The sequence below is a fragment of the Pelodiscus sinensis genome, chromosome 2 (genome assembly GCF_052426305.1).
Source record: "Pelodiscus sinensis isolate ZL-2025 chromosome 2, ASM5242630v1, whole genome shotgun sequence".
Taxonomy (NCBI): Eukaryota; Metazoa; Chordata; order Testudines; family Trionychidae; genus Pelodiscus; species Pelodiscus sinensis.
In genome coordinates, this window is record NC_143053.1 from 239130808 (window position 1) to 239144593 (window position 13786).

Here is a 13786-nt window from a genome sequence, read left to right on the forward strand (position 1 = left end):
AGCCAGCCACTTTCCTGTGCCTAGTGCGGAGATCGTGGACGAGGTCCATGATGTCCGCACTAGCCCAGGTGGGTGCCCACCTCTTGCGGTCCCGGGCAAGCTCCCGGGAGCCGCCAGCCTGGTCCCGGGAAGAGGGGGAGGGCTGGGGGGCATCGGGTGGGTGGCTCGGTCTGTGCCAGGTGCAGGGTCTGCTGGCTGGGTGCTGGCAGGCTTGCACCTGGCACGGGCACCGTAGCCAGCCCGTGCCCCCTTAAGGGGTCCGGGGCCAGGAGGGGGGCAAACGAGTTTCCCTGGTGTTGGCCAGAGTGGCCACCAGGGAAAGCTGGGGAGGGCTAGCCTCCCACTAGTTCGAATTAAGGGGCTACACACCCCTTAATTCAAACTAGCTAGTTCGAACTAGGCTTAATCCTCGTAAAATGAGGTGTTCCTAGTTCGAACTAAGCGCTCCGCTAGTTCGAATTAAATTCGAACTAACGGAGCGCTAGTGTAGCGCCTATGAAAGTTAGTTCGAACTAACGTCCATTAGTTCAGACTAACTTTGTAGTGTAGACATACCCTCTCTCACACACGGACAAGCAAGCAAGCACACACCCTTCCATTCATTCACACCCATTCATTCCTGCCCTCTGGCACTCACACATTTACACAAGTTGCAGAAGGAGCCAAGGCATGTGGCTCATCATGGCTGGGGAAGCTGGTCAGGAGAGACACTGGAGAGGAGCTTCTCAGGATTAGGAGAAGGAAAAAGAGTGAGTCTCACATGTGCTCCCTCTCCTTATATTGTGTCTGAATGGCCCCTGTGACTCATTCACCTTGTCATCAGGGAGCATGCCCAGACTTCCCTTTATCCAGCAAGGAGCATGCCCAGACTGTGATGACTCATTGTCATGTGGTCCCTTGTTCCAAGCCTTCCTCAAACACACTCACACTCTCTCTCCATTCACTCAGGGGAGAATGCAGCTTAGGGAAAGTTACAAGCAAGGTGGCTGCATGTTACAAAGATTACAAAGTTGCAGTTTACAGTAAGTTTGAGAGTTACACAGATTACAAAAATTGACAGGGATCACAATAAGTTGCAGTTTAAAACCTTAGACCTTACAGTTTGATGTAGCTTTAGAAAATCCATGTATATAAATTTAGTGAGCTCAGGCGGAGGCTTTTTTATGCAATACAGACTAACTCAGTTAACCCCTGAAGCTGCTTTACAATAGAAAAACACCAAAACAAATGGTCAGTCATATCCTGCATTAAGATCTGCAAATGCAGAATCTCTCCACCCTATTTATTTGTCCATTCTAGATCTGTCTCCCTCCAAACAAATTAAGTTTTAGCTCAGACATTTCCAGGCAGATTGCCTCTTGTTAACAAACTCAACATGGCCAAAAGCAAGCTCTTTATACTAGATGAAAAAATATTTTGTTCTAGAACTACCGAGGAGTCACTGTTTTGTGTTTGCTCTACAAGTCTAACAGTGGGTGCTACTTTATTCTCCCTCCCCCCATCATATTTTCCTGGTGTAGCTAAGATCTTGTAATTATGTCACTGATCAGTTGGTAATTAATACCAACCCCTCCTCACTCCAGCCCCAACAAGAAAATGGAAGATATATTTGACTAAGCTCCTTCTGATGCAATAATGAGACAATCAGGTTTCCCCAGCAGCATCCTCATCTCCCATATATACATATGCCTCCATAACTCCAGCATATCAGCATACCCCTCCTCCATGCAGCCTGCTTCCCCACAACTCCCCCAGCCCAGAATAGAGTCCTACATCTCTCTCCTGCACCAGCAGTTGCAGCCCAATCAGAAGTGAGTCAGGACACCCTATCTCAACACATAGATGCCAGTGCCCACCATCCCTCTCTTTCCCCCACCTACCTACCCCGTGCAGTCTGCTCTTCCTCTCCTCCCTCCCAGCTCAGTGAACTGGAGAGTGCTGGGTTTCTTACATAGAACTGCAGCCAAACCCATTTGCTCTAATCACACCAATCCTCTCCTCTCCCAGTCCAGTCAGGATGCTCCAAACTGCCCCCACTTTAATCTGCCCTGCAGTCATATATTGCTCCTCCTCCTTATGTTCTCTCACTACCAGCTGAAGGAGGAACTGCTGCTGCCCCAGTAAGGCAGCTCCCTGCAAAGCAGCCCTGGAACTCTTGGGTGGGGTTCAGTAAGCAGTTGCATGTGTTAAGTGTGATTTAGCCATTTCCTTTTCTTATTTTTGAGACAATTATGAATTTTTTTAGGCAGTACATTTTTTGTAAGCCCTAAATTTTTCATAGGCCCTAGGCACTGTGTCTACTGTGCCTAATGGATAGTCTGGCTCTGACTGTAATAGGAACAATATGCACAATTAACACAGTTCTGTTCTCAATCAAGGGTTTAGATAATGTGCAACTGGAGAATCAGCAGACAAGCAGAGGGAAGGACAAAGTAACAGTGAAGAGAAGTATAGATGCGTACTGTAGCAGTCTCAGTGGGAACCTATATCTACCAGTCTAACCAGTAGTAGATGGCAGTGATTTGTAGACACTGCAGTAAAGGCGATTTCTGAAGATGTATTTCAAAAAGGATAATATGATGGGTTCCTACATGCAGTGTCTGTGAGATACAGCACCTGTATGCTTTTGCTGCAGCAATCTGGGGGCATAGTCTGGCAGTGCATACCGAAAAACTCACACCTTAACAGCAGGGTTCTGAATTCAAATGTAAAGGTTGAGACTGATGCCAGGTGAGTAAATTCCTATCTAGAAAATAGAGTCAGGTTCCCACTGCAACAAGAGATGCATTGTAGTGGTTGTGGAAGGTGCAATTTAGAAAGCTGTGAGCCTCCTGCAGTAAGCAGGGTAAGTTTAAAGGGATTTCTATTTTTCCTGCAAAATTTCCTCTTGGTTTTTTTCCCCTTTTGTGTAACGACTCACCTCATTCTGTCAATCACTGTTAGCTCATCCAAGCCTGAACTGACTGAACACACCAGGAAAGAGGAACAAAATCATCTCCTGGTGTGTCGATTTTTTTTTATTTTATTTTTCAGAAATAAATCTAGGTTAACGTGAATGTAGTAATGTGAATATTTGATTTGCTACATGTGTGAGTTAAGAGCAAAAAGTATCTGTCTTAAGGGGTTTTACAACTGAGATCGCTTTATTGTATCAAAGTTGACCCATCCCCACTAATCTTGTCCTCAGTGTGAATTAATGCATTAAGGCATGGTTTATAATGTCCAAATTCTGTTTTATAAAGAATCCCATTTAAGAAATCTCCAACATTCAAAGTAGCTTATGGTAATCAATTAGAATATGAACATGGAACTAATTCTGTAAAACACACTGAACTGGCAAACTACTGGTAGCCATATGTCTAATCCTTGCTGTGTATTCAAAAGTCTCACTTTAAAATACAATTTTAATGGTGGTCATTAACTGCTAAGAGAAAGAGCACACTGCCGATTTCCACGTGGAGATTAGCTCCCAAATACATAGGAAGATTTGGGATAGAACTTGCAGTGGGTTTCCAGTACTCCCATATTGTCTCAAGACAAAACAGGTCTCTCTCTGACTGTGTGCATAAAGCCACTATCTTCATTTTACTGCCTGAGGGACAAATAGTAGTTCTGAAGATCACATTTTCTTGGAGTGGTTTATGACAGTGCCAACTTCAGGACAGACTGTCAAAAAGGAGAGCAAACACCCCAAACGGGTGGTATGTTCTATGATTAGATCTCACCAACCAGTAAGCAAAGTGAACTCCTGGAGTCATAGTCCCCTTGTGGATGGCAGCCTATCATGCCACCCAGGCAGGCTGGATAAAGTGATAAATGGTCACTTACACAAATTATTCAGGTTGATCCAAGCCCAAAGAGACCAGTTACTTACCCCAGATCAATTTGTAGCTTCGATTTCATACCACAGACAATGCTGGTAGCTAATTGTATAATAAACTAACTTAAGGATTTATTACCTACGAAAAAGAAATCAGAGAGTTATTTACAGGTTAAAGCAGACAATATATAAGCACAAATGAGTTATAGTCTATAGTTCTAAAAGATAATCTGTTCACTGAATGTCTTTTAGGCTAATCCAGGATGATTTTGGTGATCTCTTCTTTTGTTTCTTCAATGCAGCCCTTGTCAGAGTCCAAACAACAACGAGATAACCATTTCTTCTTGTAAATATCTTTATATAACCTTCCCCCAGAGTTCAAACCAATGGGACAGGGACTCTTGCACATAACTTCTTCCTGGATGTATGGGGCAAACAGCAGATTGTCTTAACAATCCTTCTTGATGGGCAAGGAACCACTCTTCCTCCCAGAATTCATGAGTTCAGAGAAGGTATTTTTACACTTATAAAACAAAACTTTCATATTACCTTATAGCATGGTGAAGTGATAGACATTACAGGCAAAACTAACAAGCATTTTATAGAGACTAAATACTAAACATCTTTACAAGTCAATACCTGTCTTTAATAATATTAGCACACAGGTTAGCCGGTCTGCTTTCCAGCTATACATTTGTCACTGCTCAGCTGATGCCTGCAGCCTTGGCAAGAGATAGTATTTGGTGTACTGGCATCACACATATCATATTGTATGATGCCCTCTAAAAGTGGGGTTAACAGAGTGACTGCTGCCCTTGATGTCATTGTGCCATTTGGTTCATGCGGGGGGAAAAAAGATCTTAAAGTCCACATCTCATTGCAATTAGTTTGCACAGAATCTTACCAAATGTGGATTGAATCACAAAACCACCATCTCTATTATACATCTTGTACATCTCTGGCTGTGTCCACACTGAAATACTTCTGTAAAACTTCCAACCAGTGCTAGCAAAGATGGAAGCTCTAATAGGGTATGTCTACACTTGCACCCTAGTTTGAACTAGGGATGCAAATGTAGGCATTCAAAATAATCAATGAAGCAGGGATTTAAATATCCCGTACTTCATTAACATGGTCTTGCCGGCGTGTTACTCCAATCAACAGCTGTTTCGAAAGTGAAAGTGCGCACCGGGACACACTAGCTCAAACTAAATCCCTTGGTTTGAATTAACTTTACTCCTCAAAAAATGAGTAACATCAACAAATGAGAAGTAATGTTAGTTCAAACAACTTCATTGACTATTTCGAATGCCTACATTTACATCCCTAGTTCGAATTAGGGTGCAAGTGTAGACATACCCATACAGACCACCCAACTGTGCCTCATCTTTTGTATTATCCAGCCTTTCTCATAATAGATCTAGACAATGGTAGCAGCAAGGCTGAAACTGAAGACATAGCAGACAAGCATGTTTGATGTGTTCAGTCCTGGCAAGATGCTTATAAAGACTTTCAGGGAAACAGCAAAAAACTTATACAATGTTTGAAAGATATGACTTTAAAAATATATCAGGCCATGCTGTTTAAAGGCTGAGCTGTCAGCAAATTACATTATTTTAAATCGGCCAGTTGTGAAATCATTCAGGTTGACAGTGTCCCTCTAAACGATAACATTCTTTGCAGTGTGTACAACTCTAACCTTCACATTCGAGGCGTCTTATTGGCTCAACACTAAGCCTGTATTTATGAAGTGTTGATTGACAAACCACAGGGCAAAAGCCATGTTGCAAAAGGGCAGTGTCTAGCAGAAGTTTGGTAGCCTTCTGGTACATTGAGATTTGATAAAATATTTGAATTAAATACTGCTCTTTTCAAACAAGCAAAAGTAAGTTGGCTCATAGACTTTGGTTTGTGTTTGTAATTTAAAAGGACACAGTCAAAACAGTTTGTATGAATTTTTTAAAATTAATTGCTGCTAAGGAAAATATCTCTCAAGAAATCTGTTTCCTTTCCCAAATAAGTTTTTTTTTTTTTTTTTTGTAGTTTCTTCCATTTTGCATGCATGCGGGCTTTACATTGAGAGGACAGATGGTTGTTTGGATAAGATACTAGACAAGCTCAGGACATTTGGTTTCATGTAGGATGATGGTTTCTGGGTGAGGCAGCAGACTGGGTTTTGGCAGATACCGTTGTGTTCTAGCTCCGCTACATGGTCCTTGTGACATGAGGCACCTCCTATTACCTCTTTTTGCCCGTATTTCCCCTCCCTTTGGCTATGTCTAGACTACGGGTTTTTTCTGGGATACCAGAGGTATTCCGGGAAAACTCTGCCACGTCCAAAGAATGCATCTTCTCTTCCACTTTTTTTTGCAGAAGAGCAGATGTGCTCTTTCAGAAGCCCTGTCTTCCTCCTCTTATGAGGAAGAAGGGCTCTTCCGAAAGAGGGGGGTTTCCCAAAATTTCCCGGAGTGCAATTTGCGTACCTTTTTCTGATAAAGTCCCATAGTGTAGAAATAGCCTTTGTCTCTTTCTATTTCCATTGTAAATGCTTTGGGGGAGAAACTGCATATTACTGTGTCTGTTCAGTACCTAGTACAAAGGGACTCTGATCTACTTTCATGGATTGCCCCTGTTTGACCCAAGCAGCAAGTCAAAGTTCGGCGCCTTAGGGATGTTCTATTTGGAAGTAAAAATTGATGGAGTCTGGTAATTTCTCTGATGCAACCATGCTTCTTTACAAGTCACATGCAGAGTCCTACTTTTTCAAATGCAAGAACCAAGAACAAAAGCTTGCAGCCCCAAACCTCTTTAGAAAACAGACCCAAAAGTTCTCTCCTTAGTTTTCACCAAGGTCTCATTGGATATGTCTGCATGGCTGTTTATTCTTAAAGTTATGTTAATTGAAGGGTGTAGTCACACCTATCAATCTCAATAAGGTTTTGAATCAATCTGTAATGAGGTTTCACCCAGCTCATAACAAGGGTCTTCTAGGTCTTTCTCCAATGCAAGTAAACAATAACCTTTTTATGAACTCTCATGAATGTACAGTTGCTGGTGCTCAGTTCTGTTTTGCTTGGTGGAAAGGAACACCACAGATTTTTTTTTCTTTTCAGAACTAAAGGATTACATCAGCTTTATAGACATCAAGTAAAAATAATAGCTCAAATTTTGTACTTGCCGATCTTGACTCTCCCTTTAAAAGACAGTGTAAGAGCAGAAGAAAGTGGGAAAAGATAGGAAGCTTTAATGGTATTTCTCTGGGGAGCCACAATACTTCTTCAGATCTAGCAGCCTCCTTTATTCTTATTCATGAGATTTCTTCAAACTGCCAGAGATAAGACTAATTGTGATGGACATTAAAATATATGAGGACTTTAAAGTGTGAATGTACAATCCCCCTAATCTTGTTTAGAAACAGTAAACAAGAATAATACTGAATTTAGCCATTTGACAATAAACCTAAATTAGTGTTACAAGGCACATATATGGTAATAGACAATAACTTACAAGAGATGGAAGTGCATGATCATACCTTTAGATATATCTCCAAACAGATTATTTTCCTGTAAGCACCTCCATTTAATTATCCTGCCATCCATCTTCTCCTCCTCCACAGACCGAGTAATCTGTCTGCATTAGGTACACCTAGCAACTGTTCCCGTCTTACATCTTTCATTCAAGAAACCTCCCCTCCTGCTCTTTCAGACACATAGTAAATCTTCCATTCCTCAGCCAATGGGTTTAAATCCTACATTCTAATCTTTATCATCTTTATTGATTGAGCCATAGTCTTGTGTAAATTGGGGCCAAGTTGTATCTGGGATATAATTAATCCTCCCATTCTGATCTGCAGTTCTAAGAGTGGGATCATTGTCACTAACTGCTGCAGTAAGCCTCTGTTCTCAGCCAGGCAAAAGTGAAGAAACAAGGAAGATCTTTGGGGAAAAAACTAGAGATGGCTCAGGAGGCCATTAAAATAAAATGGGGGGATTTCAAGTCATGTTACAAATCAGGCCCATCAGCTAAACAAATCCTTGGGCAAAAGGTGTCACAAAATGCCTTCTCATGTCATAATAGAGCATTAGAAAACTCTACTTAACCCTTATATAAATGCAATGACTTAATAAGTCAGTGCAGCAGATGGGGCCTGGGACAATGGTGTTCTGTTTTGTGATTGGGATCCCAAACTGCTATTGCATGCAAATAATAATGAAGGAGACATTCAAAGTTACAGGCTAAAGGGGCTGCAGATTGAGGAATGCAGTATCAGAGTAAGGCAGCTTTCTACAACAGACATGGGGCGTATCATTTGGCATGGTTCTCATCAGCCAGCAGAGGTGAAAGTGAATTGGAATGGGCTGGAATGGCAGACCAGTAAGACGTGGCTGCTGGGACTAGCCAGTACACAGCCAACGTTAACGCACTGCTGCGGCAACACTTTAACATCACCGCCCCTTTTGTCCCCTCCTCAGGATCACTGACAGCGCAAGAGCAGAGCCACTGCTGGGAGGCCAAAAGGGGCAGCTGCTCACCACCACTACCATGGCAGGGACCAGAGCCCTGGGCCCTTTAAATCGTCAGTGGAGCCTGAAGTGCCAAGTGCCATGTGGCACAGAAAGGCTGGCGCGGAGCGGGGGGAGGCTGCTATCCCTGCCCTTTCTGACCAAGGTTCCACCACTTCTGGGGGCCCAAGCCCGGCCCCTGGACTGTTAAGATTTTTAAATTACTTTCACTCCTGCCAGGAAGGATAAAATCTAGAATGCTCAGCATCAATGTCACATGCTCTAGCCACTGAGCTAAAGGAATAATGTCATTAGTTCTGAGTAGGAAAACAGGCTTTACTATCAATGGAGGCACTTTAGTTTACTGTATGCCATCCTGTGTATTAGGCAAGCTAGTCCTGAAAGTCCATCAGAGTTAAGCTCCAACAGCAATACATTTTATAATGAACCATGTCTTCATACATACAGCACCACTCATTAATGGAGCTCAGACCAGAGATTTCAGCATAAGTGGGCTTTGGCTCAGTTGCAGAAAGCACAAGCCCTTACCTATTGTCAGCTAACGGTCAGGGCAGTGAGTGGTGTGTGTGTGTGCCATACACCCGAGACTTCAACTGCTGAGACCGGGGTCCCTTGCAGTGGGCAACCTGGAGGAGGTTGACGAGCGCCCCAATAAGTTTGCAGGGAGAGCTTATTACACTTCAGATTTTAGCTGCTAGAATCTGTGAGTCCTTCGCAGTGGGCAGCCTGGGGGAGGCTGAGAAGTGCCCCAATGGATCTGCCACCTGGGAGTGACACAAATCCAAACGCCCAAGCTCTCCCTATATCTGTCCCTGAAGACCGGCTGAAGTTCTTTTAAATTGTGCCTGGTTCTGTTACAGCAACTGAAGGAGTCAGGTTAAAGCTTAAACAGTTACAGGTTTATTGAGGAAGCTTATAAATCATATGGTTGCAATGGCTATTGTTCTATTTCTTAACTGCTAGCAAAATATAGATCTTAATGGTTACAAAGAAGATAAAGATAGGAAAAACAGAAATAATGTACCAAGTAACAGCTTAACCTTTAAAGAGCTCTTAGTCTGTGTACACTTAAGACAGAGGACCACATCCAGGTACAATTTTTACCCCCTTCTGTGCCTCTCAACTCCAGCGTGTCAGGCCAGGGCCGGTCCCTCAATTCCTAGGAAAGACGAAAATACGAGGTGGGCATCCCCATAGAACCTCGGGAGGTCAAACACCTAACCCGACCAGCAGGTAGAGGGTAGAATGACACTCAAAAGTGAGTGTGCTGCTGTACCCACCTTTATATCCATGGGGTCACGTATTTCTCTTTCTTATCTGTGATGCCAAATGGTGCTGGTCTGTCTTTTGTGAGACCAGTTCTTACAAGGGAGTTGTGAACGTAATTTACACTTGTAAGAGAGATAACTAAATTGGAAGTACTGGGCATTCTTTTCTCAGTGGGAAATTCCTCTTCCAGGGACTGTGTGTTCATATCAACATGGGTGCCAGCCGGGTACTTCTCGCAGCCTCGAGGCCGGCTTATTGCCTTAATCATTCTCTCCTCATATCTATGTTTTCAGCTTCTCAGGATCAGATGAGCCAGCATAGACTATGCTGATTTTATTGCTCCTTCTCTGTCCTGTATGCCTCAGGAACCTCAGAGAGGCAAAATAAGATGGATGAGATGGGGGGGGGGGGGGTTGTCTGGCTACACCTATTGAGCTAAAGAAGTTACTCACTTAGGTGTGAATGCCAGCAGGTTTTAGTTTCACCAGGCCAGGCACCAGAGAGAAGGACATGATCACACACAGTAAGCCTGTGTGTTGCAGAAGCATCATGTTTCTCCCTGATATCTGAAAGCAGAGTGAAACCTCAGCAGACATTAATTCACTTGGGAAAGTCTCCTGGTGAAAGCATGTGAACTTTAGTCTTTAAATTCATCCCCTCACTGCAATTCCTTAATGAAATTACCATTCAAGCAGGATGTTTCATCATAAATTGTAAATGACCATAGCTACTAAAAGGTCTGTGGACTAAAAATTCTTATGTGGAGATGAGTGTTCCCTGTAAGCTGTGAACTTGTGTGACTACTCAGGAGAGATTCAAATGCTGCCCAGCTCATTTGCAGAGCACCCGCAGCTGATTTTGCTTCTACTCGTGTTGCACTTTTGCACATGCCTTGGTGCATATAAAAAAATGATTTTGAGCATGGAAGGACGAGATTAGAGGGAACGTTGGTGGGAATGTCTGTTTAGTGTTTTTATGCAAGAAAGAGCTGTCATCTTATACTCATAGCTGAGTTGAGTTGTGCTACTAATAAATGCTTTGGGGGTATGTCTACACAGCAGTTATTTCAAAATAATAGCCATTATTTCGAAATAACTTTACTAGTGTCTACACAGCCAAACCGCTATTTCAAAATTAATTCGAAATAGTGGAGCGCTTATTTCGAATTTTGCAAACCTCATTCCACGAGGAATAACACCAAATTAAAAATAGCTATTTCTAAATAAGTTCTGTGTAGACACCTATATTGAAATAGGGGGCCTCCAGCCTTCCCAGGGTTGCCTGGTGGCCACTCCAGCCTCAATCAAGAATACTCCACTCCCTCTCCTCTTCCCCTCTGCCCCTGGAGCCCTTAAAGGGGTTGACTTTGGCCACAGTGCCTGTGCCAGCTCCAAGCCTGCCAGCCCAGAGCCAGCAGTCACTACCCCTGACCCATTGGCCCCAAAACACGAGCCAGCAAGCCACTGGCAACCAGCCCTCCACCGTTCCCCAGGAGCAGCCTGCCAGCTCCCAGGAGCCTGCAAGGTCCCAGAGGAGGCGGCGCCTTTCTAGTCCAGGGTGGAGATCATGGACCTTATTCAGGTTTGGGGGAGATGCCCCCAATGTCCATGATCTCCGCACTAGATGGTGGAACGTGGCCGTCTATGGCAGGATAGCTGCCAGCCTAGCCACCAAAGGCCACATGCAAACCCAGGAGCAGGTTTGCATGACAATCAAGTTTGTCTGGCGAGACCCCTGAGCCCTCTCCCTTCTTCCCCTTGCCTCCCCCTTCCAGCTCCCTCCTCCCAGGTTTTCCCCTCCCCTCTCCCATCCTCTCTTCTCCCCTCTCCCACTTCCTTTCTCCAGTCTCACCAGAGTTTCAAAACTCGCCCCCCCCCCCCCAGTTTTGTTAAATAAAGAGAGTTTGTGTTCATGAAAATACATGTATTTTATTTGACATCACAAAGGGGGTTTAGGGAAATGTAAGTGGAAGGACGTGAGGGTGGAATGAGGCACAAGCCCCCAGTGGGGCACACCAGGAAGGCTTTTAGTGCTCCTCAGGGTGGAAGCTCCCCGATGGATGTCCCAGATGGCAGCCTGCAGAAAGTGCAACCAGGCTCACAGCAAAGCGTCCACGAGAAGCACCAGAGTGCCCAGCGGCAGCTCTGGCTCCATTTTCCAGAGTGCTGTGGTGTCCTGAGTGAGGGCAACCAGAGAATACAGAGATAACATGCTTTGCTGTCCCTCATCGAGGTAGGCAAGCAAGCAGAGAAACCTGAGAACTGGCTCTCCGGGAGAGGGGTGGGTCCCTTTAAGCACAGGCCTCAAATAGCCTCAGGCAGCAGCCACACAAAGTAACTCCTGACCTCATACCCTGCCAGAACTGGTTCCGGCCAGCCTTAACTGCAGTTCAGAGTCCACTCAGTGTGGACGCACTATTTCAAAATTGCAAAACACTATTTCGAAATGCATTTTGTGTGTAGACGTGTTATTTCGAAATAAGCTATTTTGAAATAACTATTTTGAAATAAGATAGACATACCCTTGGTTACAAACATCTATATGCAGTTTATTTTATAGTCTGATCACACCCTTTAATTTGAGACAAGATTGTTTGCAAATCCAGGCAAAACAAGGTTGACAAGCCAATAGATACATTATTGAAACAGACTGACTTTAAACAGACTTGTACATCAGAATACACAGTGGAATGGTAGCTAACTGAGGAATCTCATCTAAAATTATTAGCCATATGTTCCAAGGAAACTTGTACTAAGAAAAATAAAAGTTTAGGAAATATTTTCTCCCAAAAGAGAAGTAAGTTCCCACTCAAAACGGTTTTCCAGGTCTTCTCACATGAAGTAACTCATTATTTAGTTTTTGGTGAATTTCAAAATAATATGCTGCAAGATACAAGTAAAACAGTCCAATATGGTGCAGAGAAGCATGCTTGTAGTACTGTGAGGCATGTAGTACTGTGGATACTTAAGTGAATAATGAGCTTTGATACATATTTGACTAAATACCGTACCTATATGAAATGTAATCAAATGGAATGTGTCTCCATTAGTAAAAGTTTTTTCCCAATATACAGATACAGAGACAGAGTCTCAGCATAGCAATGTCAATTTTATTACAAGTGCCTGGTACTCATAATTTTAAGATAGACCTTGATAAATTCATGAATAGGATTATATGATGGGTTTGCCGGTGATAGCACTCAGCATAAATGAGACTATGGGGATCAGACGAGGATTGGATGTTTGTTTGGATAACAAGAACATCCAGAATCACAACAAGAAGGATTAAAAAAATAAAAACATGTTTTGGATAATATAAATCATCATGCTTTGAGGCATAAGCCAACTGCTAAGAAATTTTCCCTAAAGGTAGGTTGTTCTATAACTTCCTTTAGTAGACTCTTGAAACCTACCTCCTCTGAAGCAGCAGCTATTAGCCAATGTCAGAAATGGGAAACTAAACTAGATAACATAATGATCTGATCCAATTATGGAAATTCCTATAATCCTATTCTTACCATTGACTCCCATTAACTGTTTTGTTTTCCCCAAGGAAAAATAATAGCAGTTCTCTAACCCAACTCCAGACTCCTTTAATCAGTGTAGAATGGTGTAAGTCACAATAACTGTTTCACAATACTCTCTAGCAGCATTATATCTACAGCTGAGGCAAGTACTACCTCAGCCAATCCTGTTTGGACAGTTAGGGTACATCTATACTGCAGCTTATTTCAAAATAGCTTTTTTCAAAATAGCACGTCTACACTGCAGGGAAGCCTCAAAATTAACCCAAGGCAGGCTTCCCTAATGTAGACATGCTGTCTTGATTTAGAGCCCCAGGAGGCAATGGGGAGGAATAACTTAGAATGGTCCTGGTGAGGGGCTATTTCAAAACAGCAGCAGTGGAGCATCTACAAATGCCTTATTTCAAAATAGCTATTTTGGAATAGGCGTTATTCCTCGTAGGATTACAGATTTCAAAATAAGACGTCTGTTATTTTGAAATTTTTTTGAAATAACAGAATGGCTGTATAGACGCTCACATTGTTATTTCCAAATAACGCTAGTTATCTTATATTGCTGACAAATTTGAATAAAGATCCTACTACTGCAGCACCTCGATCGAATACTCCCTTAGGACGAGCAAACTTTAAAATCCTCACAGACTGCCCACA

General features: G+C 43.0%; 1 protein-coding gene across 1 annotated transcript in view; it reads left to right on the forward strand.

Moving 5' to 3' along the window:
* Positions 1–13786, forward strand: part of ADARB2 (adenosine deaminase RNA specific B2 (inactive)) — a 469731-nt gene that overhangs the window by 273775 nt on the left and 182170 nt on the right. The window lies entirely within an intron of this gene.